The sequence below is a fragment of the Ailuropoda melanoleuca genome, chromosome 3 (assembly GCF_002007445.2).
Source record: "Ailuropoda melanoleuca isolate Jingjing chromosome 3, ASM200744v2, whole genome shotgun sequence".
NCBI classification, from domain to species: Eukaryota; Metazoa; Chordata; class Mammalia; order Carnivora; family Ursidae; genus Ailuropoda; species Ailuropoda melanoleuca.
This window is the reverse complement of record NC_048220.1, coordinates 116,782,963-116,805,637: the sequence shown is the minus strand read 5'-3', so window position 1 is coordinate 116,805,637 and position 22,675 is coordinate 116,782,963. Positions and strand designations below refer to the sequence as shown.

The following is a 22,675-nucleotide window of genomic DNA, read 5'->3' as shown; positions in this document are numbered from 1 at the left end:
TGAGATATTCCTATTTTTATTGAACTATGAAAAGGCTTCTGGTTAGCCTACGCAGGAATGTCAACATCAATGACTCACTGTAAAGGAAGTTTCCCTGGTTCATAAGAAATGTAATATTTAAGCAACATGTTTCATTAGCTTTTAGAACAATCTCGTCTAGTCTCTGAACTAGTAATGACCTGTTGCAAAATTCTATGCTTGCTAAGTAATTGACACTTAAATACTACGGGAACCATGGGATGGATAGAAGTGATTAGATTGGTGCCCCCTGTGTAGTCTCTCTTTATTATCCCTATTATAGTCATTACATAAATGTAACTCGAGCCGGTTCTAGAAGCTTTGGACGGATTCACGGTGGCATCTGCTATTTTCTGGTCTTAGAATGTCGGCATTTTTAGCATCAGAGAATGTAATTAGATCATTCATTTCCTCAGCTGAACTCTATAACTCTGTGCAAAGACAAGTCTTCTTTGAAAGCCACTATTAAGTTCCTAATCCAATCTTTATTAAAAAGATTCAATATTGTAGACAAGGAGGTTAAAACAAATCCTCAAAAAACTAATGATCAAGCCCTTCTATACCCCACAGATGCCTTCTAGTGCAGCAAAATCAGAAATTAGGAATGTCTATAGTTGTAACTTTTCTTTTTTTAAACTAGGATGCAGTCCTTAACAAACTACAGAGCATGGAGATAATGAGTTACACCAAAGAAAATAGCGAGAGAAACAACACTAAGGGACTAAATTTTCTTAGTCCCACTCACATAAGCGAAGTTCTACTTTTAAGACTAATTATCAGAAGTGGATGTGATTAAAATTTCTTTCTGAGGGTCAGTCTCTCCAGTGTTGAGGTTCCCTACCCTAAGTTCCATTTTATATTTGCACCTACATCTAAGAAAGTCCCTTGAAAGGCTAAAAACAAATGCCTTTCCTTTTGACTCTGAAAGCCCTGTCATCCATCTCACATCATGCCTAGCCAGAGTGACTATACAAATGGGAAGTCATTGGCTACCCTAGATTTTGCCCTGAAGTTACACTGTTAGAAGATTAAGAAGGCTTTCAAATACTGCCTGCTTTTTAAAAAATTTATTATTATTATTATTATTATTATTATTTTATTCGGAGCATATGGGGTTTGGTGATTAATCTCTGCTTAAAATCCCTATAATTTAGAGACTGAAAATGAAGTTTACCCCCAAATGTGAGCTAATTCATGTAATAAATCTATGTCCCCACTATGTGCCAGGCACTCTTCAGAGCTTGGGATATGTCAATGAGCAAAATAAAGATCTATTCCTTTTTAGGGAAACACATAATGGATTACAGGGAAACACATAAATGGGTTACAGTCTTTCAGAAGGTGATAAATATTCTGGATAAAAAGAGAGCAGAGTGGATTGAAAGTGCAAGGTTGGTGATGGCTTAAACAGGTTTGTTAAGAACACAGTAGGAATACCATATTTTTGTAAGTTAAATTTATTGGATTTTTTTATATGCCAAGTGTGATATATGATGCTTAAACTCTCATTTAATGCTATGGGGGAAGTGTTCTCATCCCTACCTGACTGGAGAGAAGGTGAAGTACGAAAGTCAACCAACCCCCTAAAAATCCCACAGGGCTAATACATACGCTCTTAACTTCTTTGTTTTCGAGTTATACAAGCAAAAAGAGAGAATTAAACTCAGCTCTTCAGACTGGAAGAATGTGAATTAGCCAGAAAACACTTTCAGGAAAGAGGAATTGATAGCAGTGAGTAAAGGGTATTTATGTCAGCTTGGCTAGAATACAGGACCGTGCTGGGTGATATGAGGGGAAAAGGTTGAAAGTTGGGTCAAACTGGATTAGAGTGAATTTTCAGAACTACGTTATGTCTAGACGGTACTGGGAAGACTTTGAGGTTTTGAGCAATGGTGTGGAGGCCGGGGTGGCCACAAATCTGAGTATGGACCATGGCATCAAAGAGTCACATCGCTTTGTAGTATGATAGTTGCATGAACTTGCCACTCTGAGTGATTCAACACTGCCGGTTTTTTCATTTAAATACTTGGCTAATCTTTTGGAAACAAAGTATTTTAATTGAAAGGTTAAGGTCTAACAATCTCAAATGTCAGATCCAAGGTTATCCCATCTTGCCAAGCTATGATGTGCGGTGACCCTCAAACTTCAAATAAACCAAGTGTCCTAAAGGTAGCTTAAAAAAAATCAAAGACCATTATGTCTAATAACCTTCATTCTAAGAAGATCCATCTTATCCTAAAAATAGAATTCCCATATGCCAGTTTTCTAAAAGCTGATATAGTGAATTGGTATTTTGAAATGTGACCACCTAAAGGAGTATCCTTTATAAAAGGCAGCTACCGACTAAAATAGTCACATCGTTATAGCTTCTCATTTGAAGCGGATTATACAGCATTTCCCCCATTTGATATATGTTCTCCATATAACTTGAAAGACTAGAAAGATCAGTACCAAGGAAATGTTGGTTAAGAAGGTAGTGAGCACGGTGAGAGACAGATTTCTGCTTCTTATGCATTTAGAATAGTGATATTAGGGTGACATGTGCCTTTCTGCATTTTTAAAATTAATTCCTTAAAAACAAGCTAATTTGCCAGATACTAATATTTAAAACATAGGTAAATCTACAGTCTACTTTGGGTTACAGATAGAATCCTGAGGATGCTTTAGAATTCAGTCATGTGAATTAAACTCAATAGCTGAGAGAACCTACAAAGTGAACACATGCATGTCTAAAGCATATAGAATGCTGCCCACTATAAGCCTTGAACTATCAACTTGGGCATCATTCACTGATACTTACCATCCAAAGTTATTGAGAAAAACTTCTGACGTATTAAAAAATGAACAGTAAGTTTGGATCAAATGGTCACTAGGATTTGAAAAAATTCTTCTATGCTGGGATTTTAAAACTTGGTCAGTGTATGGTCTATTGTTGGTTTTTAGGCTGTTTTCCTTGGACACATTGGGGTCTGTGGAACAGTAATGAATTGGCAACCCAGTTCAGGCATCTTAAGGAGCCTAATGGACATCACATCCTTACCCACATTACAGCTGCATTATGGTAATTAAAAAAACAGGTTTCTTTTTATTTTGGCAGAAATTGTGTTAAGGCCAAAGGATAATATTAATTAACCAGGGCTTGAGCCAAAGGTTTCATCTATTCCTTCCATTTTTATTGGTTTTTTTTTTAGGAAACAGTTCAGTGGCAACTTTAAAAAGAAGAAACAGAAGGAGAATAAGAAGTTGTCCTTGGGTGAAGTATCAGGATGGAAACTATTCACCACTACGATAATTATTAGCCAGGTGATTCCACCCATCAGGTCAGATCCATGTATGAGCTGTGATGAATACTCCATTGGTAGAAGTTAACCCAAGGACTTGAAAAGACCATACCATCTGGAGAATTTCAGTAACAGCTTGTCTGCCTTTCTCAGGCCCTGAGCAGATATAAACTAGAGGAACATATGGATGTTACTCATTATAAATAATCTTAAAGTTAAAAAAAAAAGATTCAAAACTGTTTTACTTATACCAGCAGATGATAAGGTGAGCTGGAGTTTCCCATTTTGCCCACTCTGTAATAAATCACAATCAATGTTGCAAATGAGAGCAGCTTGTCACTCATTCACTTGGCCATCTGGTTATCGGTTATTGAACACCTACTGTGTGCCAAGTGCTTCACTCTGCTATATATACAGTGCTGAGAGAGACAAGGCCTCTCTTCTCAAGGCACTTACCAAATAGGCAGAGGAGAGAGAACAAGCACGTAATAGTTACAATCGGTGCTAAGTTTTTTAAAGGAAATGTTTCTGATTAGGGTAGAAAGCCTCATTGCCATTAATAATGTTTAATAAGAGCAAAATCAGTACTGCTTCAAGGAAGCCTATATAAATTGCTTTCTTATTTAAATCAACCATGGAAAGATGCAAATTTGGTCTTAAGGGTTTAATTACCCTCTTCAACAGGCAGTTTTAAAATGATCATTTACTTAAATCACTAATTAGATGGACGATATTTACGTTCAATGTTTGGGAGTCTTCTAGAACCGTATTACAATCTGGAAGAGCATCTGTGTGACTGAGCCCGCGGGAGGAAAGAATCTTGTGATATGCTCAGTTATTAAAGAACGTCAATGATGATTTCTGAAAAGTTATCCAAATTTCTGAATCAACGTTATTTTCATAAACACCAGAAAGAAGCACTCTGCTCACCTGGCATTCAGTTTTGTCACTTCAGAAGGGCAAGCAATTCAGAGATGACATGAACCTTGGTAATCTAGAATCAAACACATTCTGTGGCACTCTTAATAATCAGATTTTCTGAGTACAATAGATCAGGCAAAACTACTGATCACAGATTTTAATGAAACAATATTATGAAAATGTAACCAGGGCCACTCCCAAAAGTGGCTTTGGTATTTAAGTAACGTGGTCTACTTACAAGAGCATTAGAAAGGAAGTATCCGATAGTACTGGGTTAATGTCAGTCTTTAAAAACTTGGACTTTATTATCAATGCAAATAGGAAGCCCTTAAATAAGTGTTGGTGGCATGAAGTGTAAGAGTCCAGATCCTGAAACAGAACAGAGTTGCCTCCCTTGTTTCTATTAAAGAGTTCTTATACAGAAAGTTGAACATTTGTATCTCTATACACTACCTGGAAACAGAACTACAGAATGTATTTTGTACGTGGATATGCCTAAAAGATCAATAACAGTACTGTCTGTAGTTTAGCACAAAACTAAGATTTTATCATAGACTTCGCATGTCTACCGAATCTGGCAAACCCGTGACCCTCTATTTTCTAGAACTATCCTTTATGTCCACTACCCTCCTCCCTCCCCACCAAAAATTTTTAAAAATTATTTTTAGTATTCCTCCCTAATCTTGCCTCATCACCATCCCAAGTTCCTGTTTCCAAAAAAGCAATACTTCCTTATATCATGTATCTTGTCCCTCACGATTTGCCAATTCATATTACAGTGTTACTCTGGTATTTTCTGTACACGTAACATAAGAACTTTTTAAGATATTTAGAATACTTGAAGTAAAGAAACTCTGTGGGATGAATTTTTCCTTCACCTTCTCAAAGAAGTCCAACGAGAATCTAAGTTGTAAGAAACCACTTGTATTTGATCTACTTTCATGGTTGAATTCTTGTGGGAATGCCCTATTAGACCTCACGGCCTTCCTGATTTTATATTAATCAGGTATCTATCTATCCATATTAATATATAGAGAGAGACAGAGACCTGTTCCCTGGAGAAGCTAATCTTTTCCATTTGCCCTGGACACACACACACACACACACACACACACACACACACACACCGTGCCTTCTTGTGTTACGTCCTTAGGCTGTAATACTTACTGCCTTCACCTATGTGAATTCCTTCCCGTCATTCAAAGTCCTCTCAAGGTGTGTTGCCTCAGGGGAATCTTCACTGACCTCTCACCAGCCTACTGTTTTTCTACACTTGCCACGACCTATCATTGCCTTCTGATTTATACAGAACGTTTTCCCCAACTCAATGAAATTTTGAGGTCAGGTCCTACTTTTCGATACCCACGTAGTTTGGTAAAGAGTAGTGCACTTGCAACATTAGAGGTAACACATATTTTCCATTTGCCTCATAATATTCTCTTAAGCAAATCTTTTCTCTACGTTGTTGATTTGTCATGAAATATAGGTTTTTCTTCAACTCTTAAACGATCTCTGCTCAAATTCATTCTGTCAACAGAGCTGGGCTAATTTACCTGAGTCAGCATTTTGTTTTCCTGATTTAACAAAGAGATCTATTGCATGACAAATATGGACTAAAGTTTTTGTCTTTCTATCCAAGTCTCAGCGCAATCCATCTCTCCTTTCCAAATCCAGCTCTTTCGTCTCTGCCATCTGTACTTTCTCTTGGTCAAACTGGCCAGTCTGTGTCTTTGGACATGCACCTGCATAATTTGCTTATGTGCTTCTCTTAGGATGCATTTTTCTTCTACTTGACAACCACCATTCTTTTAAAAGCTAAGTCCATTATCACACTGGTGTTCTTTTCTTTTCTGGACCCTACCCACACCTCTTCATTATAATAAAACCACATATTAGTTGAGTATGTGTCATTTTCTCGAAATTTCTTATAAGCATCAATTATTGGCATTTACGGGTCTGCTAGCAGGTGTCAGGTCAATATTATCAACCAACTTTCAATCACAGCTAACCTTTAGTCATTGAGAACTTTAGACAAGCTGAATAAACCAGAAATCCCCAAAGAACAAGTTAACAGGCACCAAACCAGCATCTATACAAGATACCCTTCAGAAGACAGCTTCACCATTGAATAAAATCAGCTTTTCAATTGTTTGTCAATTGTCAATATGTATGTTTCTGAAAAGCTTCAGTTACAGCTAAACCTTGGTCCAAGCAGAAATTGTTATTAAATCTCCTGATTATCAATCAGCTGTGGATGGAAGAGCCTATTCGATCAGTTACATATTTGTTTCCTACTTCAAAAATGGGATTGCACTTCAGGTGTTTAACTTTAGAAGCAAAGGTTTAAAAGAAAATACCCAAACACAAAAACAAAAAATACTACCACCACCACCACCCAGTGTTAATGTAATTAAAGCACAGCTAAGACTTTCTTTTAAAGGACAAATATTTGCACGACTACTCGGAAGCATAACATTCTTGTTTCTGATCCTCGATCTAGAGGTTGGTTATATGTTTCCCTCCTGGATTAACATTGTACCACAAAGCCGGACTGGCTCAGCATTTTTTTTTTAAAGATTTTATTTATTTATTTGACAGAGATAGAGACATCCAGCGAGAGAGGGAACACAAGCATGGGGAGTGGGAGAGGAAGAAGCAGGCTCATAGTGGAGGAGCCTGACGTGGGGCTCGATCCCATAACGTCAGGATCACGCCCCGAGCTGAAGGCAGACGTTTAAAAACTCTGCCACCCAGGCGCCCCCAGCATTCTTCATATAACCTTGCCAGGCCTCTGACAGGCATTCGAGCATATGACAACTCAATGATAAGAGAAAGCACTTTGGCATCTGCAGTACATATCACAGAAGATTAAAACAGGTTTGGACCCCTAATCGGACACTTAAAATACAGATAATAAGTGTGGTCAATTGTGCGAAATGTTTAGAACAAGAAGGGCAGCCAGATCCAATATGGACACATTTAGTGAGGCCATTCATCACTTTCCAGTTCTCGGAGTACGGATTAACTCTAGACCTTAGGAGGACTGAATTGTCCTGCCCAGATGAGATTTAAGTGGTACCTTAAGAGTTAATATTTGTGGGCCTGAACTGGTTTATGAAGCATGGCCACATTCTCCTGCTTGACCCTCACATTTAATAGTTTCAAGGTGTGCAAGAAAGAAGGTCTTCTAACTTCTCAGCTGAAATGTGTTCATCTCTAGATTTTAGCTTGCCTCAAGCTCACAAACAATTAAAGCAAGAGTATTTTCCAAATATCAGCCTAATTGTTGCACTGAGAATTGTAGTTCCAGGGCAGGTGCATTTCTAAAGCAGCAGCTCTGAGAAAGCATTTGTTTATGGCTTCACACTTAACTTTTACTCGGAGGCAACTCATCTGACTGATGGAGAAAACGAAGCTCAGGCCTGGTATCTCTTGTCCGAAATGGCAAAGTGGGTTGTGGACACGGCCATCTGCCGTTCAGAGTCTAAGCTCTTAAGCCCTGACCTATGTCACCTCCTTGAGACCTGATTTCAATTCTCTAATTCTGGATCACACCCTTGTATTTCTCAGTCGAAGGTGTGATCTCTGTAAACATCAGTCTCTGATTAACATCGGTCATTCTTAGGACTGTTTTGCAAGGTGGCTGAGGCAATTAAGGGTCAGGGACATGGAGTAGCATGCCTAAGAAATGGCATAGCCGTCATCCCAACATGGGTCCAGAGTCTACATTCTTTGTTCCACGTGCTGTAGACATTCTTCTAGATTCCCACTCACTAGGCGTTCTTCCATTGCCAGGCTAGCGACATAGTCCACATAATAGGTACTCACTAAATATTCAGATAAACACCAAGATTTAAATCAGAAAGAGTCATGCTTGAATCCTGCCTCTCATCTCCCATCTCATGTTATGACCTTGAGCAAGCTGATATGTAATGATCAAATCTGAGCTAAGAAGTACAAATTTTTTCTATCTAAATTTACTTATTGTGAAAGATAAATGGGAGAATGGAATGGAATGGTACTTTATAAACCATCAGTTCTATAAAGTGTAGTAGATTCATTTACCAGTATGGCCTCCCACTCCATTTACCAGTATGGACAAGCCTTCGTCTGCACTCTGGGCATTGCATGAAAAGCAAAATAAAAAGTTTTATAGGTTAGAGAAGACCATCTGGTTCACGGGTAAAATGATCTAGTTTACTAGAATCTTTTTAAAAAGAAGTATCTGGGATAGTCTTCTAATAAATGGAGATTAATTATGCTCTTAAAAAACCCAAAAGAGGAGAAAGGATTTGGAAGTGAGGTGATAATACAAAATAAGGAGTATATCGACTTTCCTTGGATCAAGAAAACAATACTTGAGATAGCAGGAACAATGTCAAGGTCTGTGCTTTTTCATCTTTTGCATCCTAAGATCCGGTTAAATTGAACTATGTTTAAATGCTTTGCTTTATTATTTCCATGACTGTAGGAATCCACATACTTTGTTATGCTTTCCAATGAACAACCAAATTATAAAACAAATGAATTGTGAAAGTTACTTTTAGATCACGTGGAGGGCTTGTTGAAATACAGCTGGATGAGTCCCACTGCTGGAGTTTGGCTCAGTGGATCTGGGATGGGGACCAAGAATTTGCATTTTTAACAAGTTCCCAGATGATGCCAGTGTTGCTAGTCGGGGGACCACACTCTGGGAGCCACTATTTTAGATGAATTCTCTCTAGTGGTGAAATACACATGAAGGTAACTAAGTGTCCAGTCTTGAAAGACTGAATGAATTGGATTGTGAAATGGGAGTTTATGTGTTTCATCTGTCACGTAAAGATCTCAGTCTATTTCAGAGCAACACTGTGCATCAGAGAGAAATAAGGCAGCTTTTTACCCAGAGAAAAATGTGAAACCACATATCCCTCTCCCAAATTTATTCCAGGTGGAAGAGCGTTTTAAATCTCACTTTTCTAGGATTGTTACTTCCTATTCTACCTGCTCCCTTACTCTATGGTTACCTAAAAATTTAAGTGACAGCCCTTCTGCATTCTGCCTTCTGGTAATTTCCTTACAGCTGAACACTCAGCCTGCTGAGTTCACTCAGAATTCTTACCGGTTTAAGGCAGTTAAAAGGTCACTTGCCTCTAGCTAGCTTATACAAGTTACGGTAGCACAGAAAACCTGCCAGGCTTCTTTAATATTGAAGCAATAGCTCCTGTGTTCCTGAAATTTCATAAGCCTTCATGTTTCATTACCTTGATGATGTAAGAATTAGCAAGCGTTAGACAATTAAGTGTTAAGATTAAAATAAGTTGAGAAGAGGAAAAGGATGAGGTAGTCAGGAGAGCCTACCTCAATGAAAAAGTAGCTTCCATTTTTAGATCAGGAAGCAATTTGTCCAGATTTTGCTCACCCTAGAGGGGCAGGCTTCCTTCCAGGGTAGGAGAAGGATGCGGGAAGGGGAGTAACCATGGCAACCTGCCCAGCTATGTGGGCAAGCACAGGACCGGGCCACATGCACTTGGAAGACTTTATTTCTAGCCCAGTCGCTCTGGTTCGTATGGGTGGTCCCTCCTTTCCCACTTCCTTCTACCATAATGCTGACTTGGGGAAGAACGGCTCCCACTCCGTAAGGGAGGCTGAGAGGGGGTGGAGACTTCAGTGAGACCAGGGGAGGTCAGCTTGACCAAAGCGAACTACAGGCTTCCAGGCGGAGAACACAGAGTAACTCCCTGTCTGTTCTAGCGTGAGCACATCAAACACACTGGCCTCGTTAATGCTGGGTGCTTGAATGATTAATAGTTCTCAAGTAGACAAGCAGATTGGCTGGGGAGTGTCCGTTAACAGACCGATTTTGATAAAGAAATTCTCCACCCTGCCTTCAGTTTTCACAAAGACACATAATTCAGTTGTTCAGGGGGCAAAAATAAAACAAAACACCCACATTTCTAGGTCAGAGAGAATAAAGTATTCTAAGCATATTAGATTAAAAGTGTCCCTAACAAACTGGGGCTAGGTACTGTTATTCTCTCCAGAGAAGGAAGCTTAAGGACCAAGGGGTTATGCAATTTGCCCAAGGTCACGTAAGCAACCATGGGGTAGCTGGGATTTGAATCAAGGCGGTAGGACTCTGGAACCCATGCTCTCATCCCACTACCTGATTGTCCTGGGGGCAAGGCAGAAACTGGTGTGAACGTTAGCCCTTTGTGTCCATCCTCGACATCACGGGTTCCCTGCATCAGAAATTAGTGTGGTTTTTGTACAAGAGGAGACTGATGGTCTGCTCTCTTTCTGATTCATACAACCCAGTCAGGCTACGTCACTCTGAGTTAGGTTTCCACGAAGCTCAGCGACCTGCTGTTGCAGCGTCACCTAGACGTGACTTTGGCCTGCCTCTGTGTGACTCGGTGGCATGGCTTCAACTTCAGAAGTACATGCAGCACCAGGGAGAATTTTAAAATGCCACATCCTACTGCTCGGGTGTTTCTTATTGCCAGTATAGGTCTCGTTCTGATTCCTTGTGGAGGACAGAGAACCTGACATGTTCGGTCTGTTAACGGACACTCCCCAGCCAATCTGCTCTCAAGCCTTCCCATGTGGGACACATGTTCTGATGCCATGAGGGCAACTGGACACATGGGAGAGCCCAGTGTTCAGCAGCCTGCTCGAGCATTTCGGCATCTTTGCTTGTCCTTGAGAAAAGCATCAATGAAATCCCCAAGGCAGGAGAGATTGAGGGAGAGAAACACATAATACCTTCAAAACCATTCAGATAAAAAATACCAGTGGTAGCAAGCCCAGGCTAGAAATGAAACAGCACATGCTTGCTGTGTCGCCAAGAGCCCTCCGTATCCACAAAGCCTCCTGCTGGCCAGTAAGGCAGAGGCCTTCCTGCTCTCTTAATCTTCAGATAATTGAGGCATGGCCAAGCAGGCCAATAAATATCACCCCCAACCATCTGATCAGAAGTTTCTAGAGGTCCCTGTACCACCTTCCTGCCAACAAGAGTCTTAAAAGCAATTCCCTCAACCCAGACAAGGTGACTAAGGTCCATTCAACCCTTTGAGTAAGACAACAAATAAACCTAATTCATGGGAATTTGGACTTTTAGTTGCATCTAAAACTGTCAAAAGTCTTGAGTGGAAATGCAGACTTGCCCTCAAAAGATTAGACAAGGCTTTTAGCAAGTGCCATGCATGGCTCCTCTCCCTCTCCTAACACCCGCAGGTGAAGATGCAGTTGCATCCAAGACCAGAATGCCAATGAAGTACATGTCATGGCTGAAAGGTGGAGGACGGTCCACTACCAGCCATTTGTTCTAGCCATCCAGGAACATGTAGGAGGCTCCGGCGTAAAGGAGAGCTGGTTTCCTGGGCAGTTGTTTGGATAAGAAGGGACAGAGCTGAGAGTGCGAAGGAAAAGGGGAAGTGAAGTTATTTACCAACAGGAAAAAGAATCCAGTCTGCCCTAGGGGGAGACTGATGAGGAATTTAGAGGAAGTCATCAGTCCCAGAAATACACACTGGAAAAGGCTACTGGATCTCCTCCGTGCTTTCTCCAGGAGACTGTCCACACTGCACACTCCATGTTGTGTGAAGTGTGGCACTGTGTATTGCCACATACCCAGAGCTTCACCAAAAACATCTTTCCCCCAAAGGTTACAGAGAGCTCAGTGCCAAATACTTCTGAATTCTCAAGGCGATAAACTTTCCTACAGGTCATTGAGGCCTGTTTCCCTTCAAGGAGGGAGAGGCAGAACCTGGGGTGGGCGGGGCACCAGGCCTGGAGAAAAGTAGTCTAATCCTGGTCTGATCGTGGGTGTAGGAAGCAAACACCGAGACGTCATAGACCAGGGAGACAAGCCGTTTGGTAGCTGCCGTGCTCCCCATTCCCAGCTAGTTCCTCCCTCCGCGAAAGCTAGTAGATGCTCCCGTGCGGGGAGCTAACCTCAAGCCTGTAAGGAAGATCAATTATAAATCCCATCAAAGCCATTCTGAGAGCCTTATCAGACATCTTGAAGGCATTTCGTAGCTGCCTTCTTTCTTCAACCATTACTTCTGTTTGAGTTAGCTCTGTCTTACCTCCTTCTCCTCCATTCCCATGCTTTGCCTGATTAGGGCCAGAAATTTTTTTATTAAGTCACTTTATAGTGTAATAACAACATTTACTATTCATGAAGTCTCCCCTCCATAATTGTTAAGTCTTTCCATGTGTCTGGAAGCTTATTTCTGCTCTTCTCATTTTACAAGGGTGCCTGTCTTCCTTCCAAACACAAACTAAAAAGAAAGAGGAAAAGGTGGCGGTGGTGGGGGGTGGTAAGGGCGTGGAGATAACATCCAGATTCTTTAAGTGCTTTTAATCCAGTTAAATTTCCCTTTGGACTCAAACAGTTCCCTGCTGACATTGACGGCAGACGCGAATTCCAGGCTCGAAATTGAGTCAAGCAAGAGGAAGGAAGCAGAGACAAGTAACAGAGTCGGCTCTATGCTATGAAAACCGCTATGCTGACTGGGGCTCCATGGTTTTAACCCATTCATTTTTTCCCCCTTTTCTAGAATTCTTACTTAATCTTTCCAGCCAGTTTACAGCAAGCAGGCCAACACACCTTTTAAACGCTCCAGGGATTTAAAACAAGTTTGTTCGGTCTCTCGGGGAGATACTTTCTTAAGAATGCGGGTGTAAGACAAAGTTCACATTTTCCTGCCACACGTTGTCAGTCACCAGGAAAAAGCTTCCGGGGGGGGGGGTACAAACCGGGTCCCCAGCCTTTGTCACAGGGCAAAAATAAACACCCTTGGAGGAGTTAATGAGGCAGTCAGTAGCCACACCAGCGTTCTACCAGGGTTACCCGCAGAGCTTTTAAACAAGCACACACACACACACACAAACACACACAAACACACACACACACACACACACACGCACACAAAGGGAGGCGCTTATGAAATGTCACAAGCTGGACATCTGCAGCCCGACCCCAAAGGTAAATGCAGTCCGTGGAAGCATTCCTCTGATGTCAGGCCACAAAACCGCTGTTTCCCCAAGTACGGTCTCCTTTCTAAGATTCCCCCCCAGTCCCAGAACTGCACCCCAAGGAGGGGAAAGCCAAGAGGGGAGGAGATGGCGAAAAATGGAGCCAAGGGGAGGAAGGACGGGAAAGCGACTCACGGCTAGCTAGCGCCTCCGCGAAGCGAGCATGACTTCCCTCCAGCTGCCGAGCCTCCGGGCTGCCGCGCAGCCGACACGGCGGGCCGCGCTTAAATAGCCGCCGGCCCGGGAGCCTCGGAGCCGCGCGGCCACTCCCGGCGAGATATGGTTCTAATCAGATGCTGGCAGCCGAGGACTCCCCAGGAATGCGCCGGGATGTTTTTGCTGCCTGGGCTTGGTAACTCCCCCTCAACGTGTCTGCTGAGTCTTCCAAACTTAACTGTTTATTAACTCGAGCCGCAGCCACGCGGAGCGCCCGGCTCCCCTCGCTCGCGAGCCCCGCCAGCGGGGGGCGATCGCAGGGGGCCCGGGCCAGGCAGGGGGAGGGACGGACGAGGGAGGGTGCCGTCGGAGCCCCGGTCGCCGGGAGCTGGGGACGCGGGACAGGGGAGGGGGCAAATAAGGACAGGAAAGGGAAACTCCGCAGGAAAGGGGTGGGGTCCACCCGACCTTCGTTGCACAAATTCCTGCGCTGGGTTGCCACTTCAGTGATGTGGCACACGAAAGTCCTCCTAACCCGTTGGGGCCCGCGGAACAAAGGGCTGCCTTTACTCCTGACTTTCCTGGCAAGAGGCGAGGCTCCCAGCTCCGATCTGCCGTTTCTCCGGTGGAACGTGTGATGGCTCCTTTACTGGCGTTACTGGTGCGGGTGCCCTTAACTTGGTGGGAAATGTGTGTGTGTACATGGAAAACATACGGTATTTATGGACGAAATAAAATCCTGATAGATATAAAAACAATACTCAGAAATCGATGCAAACATACACGTCCACCTCTGTATAAGCTATCTAAATAAGCCGTGCCTCTGATACAAAGTACACGTTTGTACTCCCGTGTGTAGACTCAAGGTAACTAAGTGCTCCCTACACCTCGAAGAAGAATACGCAACATGAAAAATAAAATATTTGAAAATATTGACACGCCGTGCTCAGCAGAAGGCACTCCATAGCTTCGCGAACCTCCACAAGCTGGGAAGTCATTTTCTCCCTATTTTAAAATCATGAACAATTCTGTCATTTTTTAAGAATTTGAAATTATTTTGTGAAAAGCATGTCTAGGTTCCTTTTTTCCCCCCCGGAAGCTGGAGAGAGTGTGTACTAAATGTGAAAATGCCAAATTATGACTTGGATAAGAAAGGGTTATTGCTTTTATTGAATAAGGGACACACAGCGGATTTGCATTTTACCTCTGGAAGCTGAGGGTTCAAATCGGGCTCATGGGACACCAAGGATGCATTTTGTGGTCCAAGCCTAACCCAACTGCAAAGCCGCTGTGTAATTTGGGGCAGCTCAGTGTGAGTGGCAGTCCCCGCTCTCAAGTAGGTCAGGCTTGGGACCGCCAGTGAGCTGGGGGCACAGAGCAGCATAACCCCGCGACAGGGAGAGTGCCACCTCTCCTGGCCTCTATGATTTCTGCCACCTGTCTCATCCCCTCACACCTGAGGGTGCAGGGGTGGGGAGGGTGGTGCTGACAGTTTTCAAAGTTCCTCTGAGGTAATTTGCTATTATTAAAAAAAATGACTTCCTGTGAATGACAAGAGGCATGTAGACTTTAAACTTAGGACAGTATTTATAAGATTTATGCAGAGAACTCTAATTCTGGTACATTTTAGGACATACTGCTTTATTTCTAAGACCCAGGAGTCCAGAAGGGTGGTTACACTTCCAAAGGCTGAGTAGCTGGACAAATGACAGCTGATTTCAGGAAATAGAGGCATTGGCAATTGGGGGAAGAAGGGGGATTCTCTTTTAACCTCCGTAGCTAATACTTTCTCAACTCAGAAGTGACCACCCAAACCTATTTTTTTTTTTAATCAAAAGACCGTTACTAGAAATGTTAACATATGTTTGCTCTACCACATGGAAGAGATATGTCTAAGGAGCCAGAGGAATAAAATGATTTCATCTGCCATGAGCTGGAGTTTCAAGAGAAGAGTTTGATGAAAACAGTCCATTTATGAGCAGTGGGCTCACACATACAGCTTAAAATAGACAACTCTGTCATCTTACACAGAAATCTGAAGAGTCAATAGTGGAGAACTCTGATTTGAAGAGTATTTTTATAACTCTAGGGTGCTGATATTGCTTCTGGCAGTAATTCAGTGTCCTGCTCACAGTAAGAAAAAAAAAAAGCATGAAAAGAAATTTAACTCTTTTTATCTCTGATGGATCAGTTTCCTGTCCCATAGAAATTGTTCGCTTTTCAGGAGGTCTAGAATGAACGTCCTTGCAGCCGGAGAATCACGCCCAAGCCCACCCCGAGGTTAACCCTGCCTAAATGGTCTTTTCTTATCACCATTGAAATTAATGTTTAGCACATTAAGGTGAGGAAAATTCAATGCAATGTTTGAAAAGCTATGGTCCTTGCATGACTTTCCCTTGCATAAAACCTGCCTGTGAGGGAGAAGGAAAAAAAAAAAAACCTGACGACTGTGTTCCCAGCCTAGGAAAAAGGGTAGTTAATCCCGTGATGGCTTGCTGAAGAATGCATGGTTTATTATTAAAGTAATCTCTTAAGATTTTCCTGGAATGTGCTTCCACAGCAGCTCTGCTTGGGCGAACTATCCTATGTGTGTGTCTTTTCTTCCATAATAAAGCTGGTTTTCCCCCCTTTAGCTCACAGACCTAAAGCTTTCTCTCTCCCTTCTCCAGCCCTTCTTCTGCCCCCTCCCTAGGGCTCTTGTCTCCCTTAAACATCCCATCCTGAATCCTGCCATTTCCCACGAACTGTAAATGGCACTTCGGATGGATGTGGTCCTAGGTGAACTATCTGTGCACCTTGATGCCTTGCTGGAGACTTCCAGATGTTCTAATCAAACAAGGACTGGTGAAAGTTGGTGGATCTAGCAAGGTCACAGCTTTTCTTCTTCCTCTTCAGCGTCATAAAAATAAATGAAGAAAATAGCTATTGTTCCCAGAAAATGTTCTTTGACCTTGACTTACCCTGCATATTTACAGACATAGAAAAACTGATCCTATCAGATTTGGCTGTTGGCAAGGCATGACAAATATTGGAGGTTTTTCCTATCTATTGATTGATCGATTGATCGATCTGAAATATTTGGATGGAAGTCTTATTGAAGACTGCCTGTTTTTCTTTTGTCTTGTTGGTTGCACCTGCACGGCACCTCCGAACTCAATGCTTACTATTGGCTGTGATGTGTGGTATGCGTAAAACTCAAATGGTACTTCAAAAGTTGGGATATTCAAAGTGAAGGACATTTAAAAATTCAATATGATAAATTTATCTAAGTAATTGCATTTTGCTACCAATATAAACTTTTTTTTTTAAAGATTTTTTATTTATTTGACAGAGATAGAGACAGCCAGCGAGAGAGGGAACACAAGCAGGGGGAGTGGGAGAGGAAGAAGCAGGCTCGTAGCAGAGGAGCCTGATGTGGGGCTCGATCCCATAACGCCGGGATCACGCCCTGAGCCAAAGGCAGACGCTTAACCGCTGTGCCACCCAGGCGCCCCTACTACCAATATGAACTTTTATAATGAGAAGTTGTAAAGGGGAAAAAGAATACTCATATGAACTACTGGCTAAAACATCTTATTTGGAAAGCAATTTGAGAACAGTGGTTAAAAATAAAAATACATATAAATATACAAAATACCAATATTAATTATTATTGTGGCCAACACTTATAGAGCTCTCTATCCTATGAATAAGAATCTATCCCTAGAAATAGAGCAGAGATGTTAATCACTGCATTGTCCATAGAGTGGGAACCTGGGAAAAATTTTGTCTGTCAATAGGAGAATGATTGAATAAGTTATGATTCATCTGCACTGTGAAATCATATGCAATCATTTAAAAGAATACCTTAGAGTTAAGCCTTGTAATATGGAAGGATTTCTATTACCTAATAGAGGTGTTGAGTGAGACAAACACGACACAGAAAAAATGTAAAATATGGTTTTGGTAATATGAAAAGCAACACCTAACCATTTAAGTTTGACTGTGTGTGTGAGTTTGTGTGCCTAATTATAAGGGAGACTAGAGTGGATTGCATTATAGACTACTGGGGACCTCACAGAGATGAGAATAGACAGGGGAAGGAAGGGTGTCAGAGCTGTACAAAGAGGGAAAAGAAATTAAAATAAACTTTATGCAGATATATAGAGATCACATTTGTGTATCTAAATGAAATGGTATACGTGCAGGGTTGCATAATTTTTAAAAAATACACCAGTTCACTTTAAGATAAGGGAAGAGAAGAGTTATAAAAGAAATCCATAAAACAGCTCTCACTCAGGTGTTTTCCTCAAGATGGTTCAAAAGTAAGTATTCATCAGTGTTCTCATGATCTAATTCAGCCTCTAGAAAAGTAGTTCTCAAACATTCATTTCACAGCAGACATTCTGGGAACTTGCTACAAGGGTGAATTCCTGGCCCCAGCTCAAACCAGGACTGGAAAGGCGTGCGGGTGGGTCAGTGGGTGAGGGGGGGCATGAAGTGCCTGGGAATCTGAGGGCTTAACCAGCATTTCTGGGTGATTCAGTTGCTCTAGTCCTGGGGACCACACTTTGGGAAACACAGAGTTCTCCGGCAGGCAAGAGCATACTCATTCTGTTCTCTGAGTGAGGAGAGCTCAGTGGAGAGGGAGAAGAGCAAGGATGATAGGAGGCAGGTGCCACTGGTCTTTAGACTCCTTTCTCTCCCATTGGCTCTCAGCAGCTTCAGACAGTGTCCTGACTTTGGTAGTGACTCTCTCCCTACCCTTTCCCCTGTCATGACTTATTTTCAGAGAAAGATCTGATATCAGCCATTTGCACTGACCTATATCCAGATGTTTGCATTTCTGATCCTGTGTCTTACTGTGGCATGAAAGGCACAGCTCATTTTTAAAAGAGATCTCAGTCATCAGGAAGAATAGGGATAGATTTTTTTCCCCCAATTTTTGATCAGTTGGAGGCAATTGTCAAGTCCACCATGCACCCAGTTTAAGGTTATCCAGAAAGAGAGAAAAATTATGTGACTTCCAACTCCTGGGATGATCCCCTACTACCCATGAAGTCAGACTAGATCTTGGCTTCAAAGGGGGCATTGGAAAACTGAAATTGGATATTATGTATGTGCTTACCTTTATGGTATAACAAAGGAAAGTGGGATTTAGGATCAGATCTGGGTGAAAGTCCTGGCTCCATCTCTTACTAACTGTAGGATTTAGGGCAAGTGGCCTAAGTTCTCAAGGGCTCAGTTTCCTTATCTATTAAATAGGCGTTCCCTGTCTTCCACTCTTGTTTTGGTTTTTGATAGAAAACAAAGGAAATCCTATTAAATGAGAAGTGTTTGAAGAATTTGAGGCTATATGAACACTGTAAATCATGTTAAAATCATGGGAAAAATACATTACTAGAAAGGTGTTCTTGTCCTAAATTATTTCTACCACCACTAGAAGAGATACTGTCTAGTAAATCATGTGTTAGATAAAACTATGTTCCTCTGGCTGTGGTTGAGCTTTCTTAAGGCTGACTTCTCATGTAGATCAGTCCTGGACCCTGATTTTCTAACAGATGAGTGAGGATCACTTTAATGGATCAATTGCATCCTTTCAAAGAGAGCTGAGTAAATTTCTGCTGAAATGGGGACATTAAAAGGCAGGGGGAGACAGAAAATGAGAAAAGTGGGACTGAAGCCCCACCTCTTGTGCTTCGGAGTTCTGTTGCTACTACTGAGAAGGTGCCTCACTGTCCACAGACACTGAATTCAATCCAAAAATATTTCTACTCTGCTCCAACTATGGCCACATGCTGGCCAAAGAGCCTCAGTTCTGGCCTCAGTTCCAAGCCAGAACGGCCATCCGCGAATCAGGATGGAACACTATTTTCCGTAGTCACTTAACCCTCAGGCTCAAATCACTTCTTAATTGGAGAAGGGGGAGAATCCGTGTCTGGACTCCAGGGTAATTCAACTACCCAGTTATTTGGAAGCTTATATATGTGAGTGGGCCCATGCTTATGTGCATTTGCAGAGGCCCTGCACCGTAGGTTTCACCAGATTATTAAAGGACCCCATGCCATAAAATAAGGTTACATTCCATTGTGCTATGGGTGCATAGCCACATTCTTCCCACCCATTTTTATCTGAGGATTTTATCTGAGTCTTTTGTACCAATCTGATATTTGTCCTCACAACATTATTGTCAAACAGGTTAGGGCAAGTATTACTTTCTTTAAAGGTTAAGAAATGTAAGCGCAGAAACTTCGGTTTGCTTCTGTTTCTAGAGCTAGGGACAGAGCTTGAACTATTACTCGGCTCTCCTGAATGATCTGGAATGTATGGCTCATGCAGTCAGGGCCTGAACTGTATTATGGGGGTTACTGGCAACACTTAGGGTTCACTGTACGCTGTCTGGATCTGTCCACACCTGGGAAACAGTATCCATCGTGGAGTTGTGGATGCTCCTTCAACTGCAGGAGACAGCGGCAAATAGAAGAACATTGAGAGCAAGGCTCACTGGACAGTGAGGGAATTTCTGGGGGTCTGAGAACTCCCAGGGGCTCTGCCAGGGTGGCCTGCCTGAATTGGGCACGTGTAGTGAAGGCAAGAGTCTCCTTCAGCATATGAGGTGGGTTAGGGAGGGAGATCTATGACTAGAGCTCTTTCCAAATATCCAAAGACTTGTCCTGTGGGAAGTGGAGAAGAATCCTCTTTTTGGCTACAGATGTAGAAGGGGACCCTGTGCTGGGTTGGACATTGTCTCTCCTCCCCAAGATTCCTGTCCACATGGAACCTCAGGCTAGGCCTTATTTGGAAATAAGATCTATGCACATGTAATTAGTTAAGATGAGGAAATACTGGATTTAATGAGACCTTACCTCCTTCAATGAAATCTTTTTATTTGCCTTGTGATGCTTTTTGGTCAGAAGATCTTGACTTTTTATTATATCCTATTTTGCATTTAGCATGATTCTGGAATCAGTGTGTCTCCCAGTGTGAATCTGAGCTCCATAGCGTACCAGCGGTGTAATCTGAGGAAAACTACTGGACTTCTCTTCTATAAAGTGAGGGAAATAATAGAGTTTCCTTCATAGTGCTATTCTGAGGACTGAATAAGTTGATCTGTCTAAAGAACTTCAAGTAGCAGTTAACACACAGTAGAGCGCTAATGATAATGTGAACTTGTCTGAAGATCTTAAAAGCATAATTTTTAAAATATTAAGTAAATTTGAAAATAAGCTTACCCTAAACCTTAGAGATTTCACTTCTAAGTCAGCTTAGAGGAACTCCCATGCATTTGCCAAGAAATGTCTCAGAATGCTTACAATAGCAAAAAGTAAAAACAACTTAAGTGTCCATCAACAGGAGAACAGACAAATAAATTGTGGTGCATGTATTCACTGGGAATACTCTAACAATAACAGGAATGACATGAATGTATGACCCAGAACGGCTTATATCAACACAGATGAATTGAGGAAGAAGAACAAATACAGATGAATACAGCAAGCATGATGCCATTCATACATGGCTTAAAATATGAAAAATAAAATTACTCAATACTTAGAGACACAACTATTCATATAAATGAATATAAGATGTGCAAGCATGATAAGTCACAGGGGAACCTGGCTGGCTCCGTCGATTGACATCCGATTCTAGATTTCTGCTCAGGGCATGGTGTCAGGGTCCTGGGATCGAGCTCTGCATCAGGCTCCATGCTTAGCGGGGAGTCTGCTTGAGTTTCAGTCCCTCTCCCTGACCCTTTGCCCCTCCCCCGGTTCTCTCACTCTCTCCCAAATAAATAAATAAATCTTTAGGAAAAAAAAGAATGATAAATCACGAATTCAAGATAGTGGTTTCCTTTGAGAGAAGGAAGAAGGATAAATAAAACGGAGGTCCAATCACACTGGTAGTTTTCTTTTCCTAAGGCTCAGGTGAATATTGTTTTGTTTTACATCTTTTTATACAGTACAGTTGCTCTTCTAAGTACTTTATAGATATTCATTTATTCAACACTCACAACAATGTTGTGAGTTAAAACCTATTATTACCTCCATTTTCCAGATGAAGAAACTATGGGAACCGATCAAAGTCACAGAATTAGTAAATGGCAGAGCAAGGCTTCAAACCCAGGTAGTCTGGTTCCAGGGTTTGTGATTTACCCTTGTGCAATGCTGACTCTGATTAGAATTTTATAAAGAATCGAAAAGTCTACAGGTGACATTAACTCTCCAGCACAGCTTTGGAATGCCTGCTGATCACGTTCTGCCTGCTTGTTCCTATGACTGCCTGCCCCCGGGCCCCTTGGCTTTCTCTGTCCCACTTTGGCTTTGTACCTCAGCTCCTAATGTTCTGCTGCCCTCCCGGGATCAATGGACTGATCTGGACTCATTTTTCTGCCTTTGATCATGACCTCAGCACCCTTTCCAGGACGTCTGTCCCTGGTGTCTAGACTTTGACCATAAGGAGAAAGTTCTGTCCTGACCCTGGATCTGGCCTTGAGAGAGAGAAAATGGGAAGTCATACGCTACAGCTGAGCACAGCAGTGAAGAGCTGCTGACAAGCGCTGTCTCTCTAAGGACAGCTGTAAGAGAGATTGGGTAGGGATCCCTGGGTGGCACAGTCAGTTCAAGTAGCCAACTCTTGGTTTCCACCCAGGTCATGATCTCAGGGTCTTGAAATCAAGTTCTGTGTCAGGCAAGGAGTCCACGAAAGTTTCTCTCTCCCACTCCCTCTGTCCCTACCTTCTCTCTCTCTCAAGTAAATACATACATACATACACACATAAATCTTAAAAAAAGAGAGAGAGAGAGAGAGAGATTGGGTAGAAGTCGAGGTGGTAGCAGGTGTGTGTGTGTCTATGTGTTTGCGTGTGGGGGTGTGCATGTACGTGTGTTGGTTCAGTAGATAAGTCGCTATTTTTTAGGAGAAATACTGATGAAAGATACAAGTTGTGGGGGTGATCCAAAATAACCACTAACCCTTGAAATAATTTCTACCTGGCTTTCAGATATCATCACTCCCTCTAAATGGAGCTACCCTGATTTTTTCCCCCCATGACAGGCAAAGCATACTTATTCTAGTTAATATTGAGACTGATTCTTCTCCTCAATCTATCTTTGGTAAAAGAACTTTCCTTCAGGCCAGCCCAGGGAAAGAAACCTCATCACCACCTTCTGTTGGGAGAAAAGCCAATACTCCTGAAACCCATCAGTGGACCTCTCCCTGGATCGCTGTCTCTTCAGTCTTCCGTGGAAGAACTGAGCTCACCAAAAGTGTGTTTGCTGAAGAAACACCACCTAGAAGAC

General features: G+C 42.2%; 1 protein-coding gene and 1 long non-coding RNA gene across 10 annotated transcripts in view; one reads left to right on the top strand and one right to left on the bottom strand.

Annotated features, from left to right (window-relative positions):
• Positions 1 to 13,797, bottom strand: part of DAB2 (DAB adaptor protein 2) — a 60,039-nt gene extending 46,242 nt beyond the window's left edge. For 3 of the 5 annotated variants that reach the window (XM_019794580.2, XM_019794581.2, XM_019794582.2), the window contains exon 1: positions 13,377 to 13,797. The gene's annotated coding sequence lies outside the window, so the exon portion shown is untranslated. The remainder of the gene's footprint in view (positions 1 to 13,376) is intronic. The other 2 variants (XM_034656973.1, XM_002914665.4) reach the window with 2 other exon arrangements.
• Positions 1 to 22,675, top strand: part of LOC105235545 — a 204,137-nt gene that overhangs the window by 147,466 nt on the left and 33,996 nt on the right. For 4 of the 5 annotated variants that reach the window (XR_004624304.1, XR_004624305.1, XR_004624308.1 and 1 more), the window contains one exon: positions 3,210 to 3,342. This is a non-coding gene — a long non-coding RNA (uncharacterized LOC105235545). Of the gene's footprint in view, positions 1 to 3,209; positions 3,343 to 22,675 lie in introns of those variants that run through there. The other variant, XR_004624306.1, reaches the window with a different exon arrangement.